This window comes from Haliaeetus leucocephalus, unplaced genomic scaffold, assembly GCF_000737465.1.
Source record: "Haliaeetus leucocephalus isolate CR32 unplaced genomic scaffold, Haliaeetus_leucocephalus-4.0 Scaffold240, whole genome shotgun sequence".
NCBI lineage: Eukaryota > Metazoa > Chordata > Aves > Accipitriformes > Accipitridae > Haliaeetus > Haliaeetus leucocephalus.
The window spans coordinates 1,980,289-1,984,333 of NW_010972676.1; positions in this window are offsets into that span (position 1 = coordinate 1,980,289).

Consider the following 4,045-nt stretch of genomic DNA (forward strand, 5'->3'; position numbering starts at 1 on the left):
CTGTCCAGAGGTCTCTGCTTATCTATAGCTGTCACACACACATAACAGGAAGCCTTGCACTTTCTCATCCTGTTAACACAAACAAAGGCTGGGTTTTTTTGGTGAATTTCAGGCAGTATCAACGTGTTTAGAAAGGACTTAAGATGCCTCTGGATGTGAGAAGATTACAAGTGACAGGGAAGGCCTGCTTCCCACCCTCAAGCCAGTCCCTCACTGTTATCCGGATCTGCTGGTGGCAGTGATAGGTGCACCATATGGCTATTGAGTCACTCCTGGCAGACTGGGCTGCTAAGGGGAAGAGGATATTATTTTAAATTTCTTTTTCCACGTATGTGATTATTAATCACTGAGCTGGTTTGGGGTTTGGTTTTGGTTTTTAATAATATGCTCACATATTCAGAAAGCCCTCCAAGTGGCTGTTTCTGTCCCTCATGACATGTTAGCTGACAACCATTGGATGGCTTTTCTTTAAGGCTAAATTGATGTAACTCTCTCCAGGACATGGAGCAGCATCACAGATATCACAGCTGATGGTCTTCAGGCCACACTGCCAGGCACAGTGATGTCCACATGTGTCCATGCAGCCAGTGCCATGCCACCAACTCTGGCTAATAGTGGAAGCTGAAGGAGAGAGCCTAGGGAGCAGTGTATGCGTGCTCATCCTCATCATCCCCACTGCTGGAGGTACCTTGAGTCGCATCTATGTCTACCTCGCAGTCCCCAAGATAAATACGGATGGTGGTGGGACTGTGGGCTGAGCACCTGGCAGTGGGGATGCTGCAGGGGAGCTCTGGGGCTGACCCTCCAGCATGGCAGGAACACACAGAGCACAGGGCTGAAGGTTTCACTTTCACCTCAGACTGAAGTGGATCTACTTGGACCTTGCCTAGATGAGAAGCTGACTGAGATAATAAGCCACAGAGCCTATTGAAAGTAACAGGGTAAATCCCCTGGCTCACTTAGGAAACTCTCATGCTGTGGAGTTAGAAAATCACCCCTCCTCCCTCTCCCTCCCAAGAGGAATGCAGAGCTGACCTCTAACCTTGGTAGCTTGAGTGCTAACCAACCTTGCCTTTGTAATACTTACTTCTAGGAATCCTTGTTTGGCCAATCCTCATGTTTTTATTCTGTGTTTGGTTTCCTCTTTTGACTCCAGCTTGTATAGCTGAACTCACAGTGTTAAGGGAAGCTTGGCTTGGAAGAGGGAGGTGAAAGCGGCGTTCAGAGAGTGCTAGATTTAGAGGGTTCTTGTACAGGATAGGATGATCAAGAGGAAGGAAAGCAAAAAATCTCCCTCCTGCTTTCCCCCACCTCCCTGTAGTGGGTTTGTCTTCATTTTGTGTAGTCTGTACAGCTCTTTGGCTTTTTCCTTTCCCAGCTGATGTAAATGTGTTCCTGCTGCATTTTGTGCTAATTTTTGGTAGTGAATGCTTCCTTTTTTAAAGCCAGTCCCATCTTGCCACCAAGTACTCCTCCAGAAATACAATCAGAAAATGAAGCAGACCCCTCAAAAATATCAGGTGACCTTTTAAAATCACAATATTTTAACCCTATTTTGGGTTAGGGTCTCTTTGTTTATCATCATGACTTTTGACCTTAGGGAATTCATCTTATCAGGCTTTTCTCTGATTTTCTTTATCTGTTTAAGTGAAAGCTGAGATTCAGCAGTGATCACTTGATTCCAGTTGCTCAAGCTTTAAACAAAGCATTAATAGTTGCGAAAGTTGAAGTAAGATTGTATTGGCTGTGAGTGCTGGGAACGGAAACCCTGCAGTAACTAGGTCGGTTGATAGCTGTGGTATTGTCAGCATGCTATCCATTAACTGCACTGCAGAAGGAACCTTAGTAGCTCAAGCAAGTGTTGACTAGTAGTAGCAGTGATCACTATTTGCAGTGTGTCTCCTTCTGTGCCATTGCCAACCCATAAGATGTATTTTTAACCCTTAAATTTTTTTTTTTTTTTCCCTGCCAAGCACCTCCCCTCCTTTCTTCTTTTGTCGGTCTGTTTTTATAGGGCTGACTAATATTTACAGAATCCCTTGCTCAGGGATTAATCCGCAAATGTAGTAGCTAGTTTCATTATTTGGACAAGCACCAGGGCAGCGCTAAGGTGAATGTTGTGTCTTTGCAAGTATAAGGGAACAAATCCAACATCAGGGAGCTGCTTGCCTGAGCTGCTCCATCACCCAAGACTGCAGCAGCAACATGTAATTTAATCCTGGGGCAAATCCAGCTTGCTACTTTATGGTAGCAGCTTCCAAATACGTTCTTTTTTTTGGCCTTTAGAAACTTGTACTGGCTACACTCTTACTGTTTTCATTAAAGAATTGCCTGCTAGCTAAATGAACTACTGAATCTGGTAAGATCTGAAGGCTTGTCTGTTCATGATGTGTTTGTTGTCTTTAGCTTATACATACTGAATTGACCTATGTCGATTCTGTACCAGCTTGAGATAACTGGCTGGAATGACTGGCTAAGTAATGTATATCCACCACTTCTGTCCCATAGTAAGCTTACAGAGCTATGTAACATCACAGACTACTGCTGGTACGTATGTATCTCTGTTTTGTACATGTTTGGCGAGCTAAGTTCAGAGACTGCTTTGCATCCTGCCCTGACCTCCTTACCTCTGCATCCTCTATTACCCATTGATCATGCTCCCTGCTTAAATGTTGATCTGTAGCCAACACCAGACCATTTTCAACTGACTGTTCTTGAAACCAGCATCTCATCACTTTGGCATTTCAGTACTGTAAAGCTTGACCATGCCATGTGAATCTGCCCAGACTGGCCAGGGATCCTGGTTCCCATCTTGGAGAGTGAAAGATTCAGGCAGGGGAAAAGTCATGGACATGGGGCCATGATTAAGAGGAGTGCCAGAAGAAATCACACCCGGGACACCCACCAACAATGGATCAAGAGCAAGGAGCTGAGGCATTCTTAAAACAAAGGCAGAAACATAGAAACCTATTTCTGGAAGTTCTTATTACTTGTTTTGCTTCCCACTGTCCTCGTACTTTAGCTAACAGAGCCCTTATGAACCTAGTAAGTCTAAGAAGGACCAGCAAAGAAACACGGGAGCATGTGGCTGCAGTTGTACTCCCTTTTCTGAACCAGCACCACCTTCCATTTCAAAACCTACTCCTTCAGCCTTCTCATATCCCTCCCTCTGGGCAGCTGCAGTTGTTCAAAGTCAGCAACCAACCATGATTTTGTGAGGTTGGCCTGTCTCATCCCCTCACTCCTGAAAAGCACCTCCTGTTTTGAGAGTATTGTAGTGTTACTCTACTCGTGCTGCATTTATTATCTTGCTGACTTTTGCTCTCAGACTTTTTTTTGCTTGTATTTTAAGTCACTGGGATGTTTCTAGAATAACTGCTGCTTCCACGTATTGTTGTCTCAGGGGTAGTGGGATAGTCAGGCACTGTGCTAACAATCCAGATGAGTGACTCCAAACTGCGCTTTCACCTTGTATAAAAGAGAGGTCCCAGCTGACCAAACTGTAAATGCCAGATTATTTGGGTTCAATATTCGAAGTCTGGTTGTTATCCTAAACATATTACTCCCGTGTGTGTTATTGGCTATAGAGGTCAGTAAGCCTTAACCCTGACGTGTGGATGGGCCAGTTGAGCTTGAGAAATCTTTGATCCCCTGCTTATAGGCTTTTGAGGGAGTGGTGGAGGAAGACTGCTGTTTAAATAAGTGTTTATTCTATTTGAAGAAGCTGACTTGCAGTCTGGGGGTGCAGTATGGTCACTCCCAAAGCTGCAGGCAGAACAAGCTGAGACATCACTTAGTGCTGTATTTTAAGACTTTATAGCCCAAGATCAGATGCACCCAAATGAAACTGGAAGGACTGAAGCCTAGGGATGGGGCTGGAGGTAAGACTCATAAGAAATGCAATAGGTGCAGGCCATGGTAGTTGATGAGTCTTTTCCTTCTTTTACTTCTCCCTGGAAGAAGGATGTTCTTTCCTCAACACCTTAGACTACTACAGGTTTTTCATGAGAACAAACAAATGATTCCCCTTTCCCCCCCTCAAGAT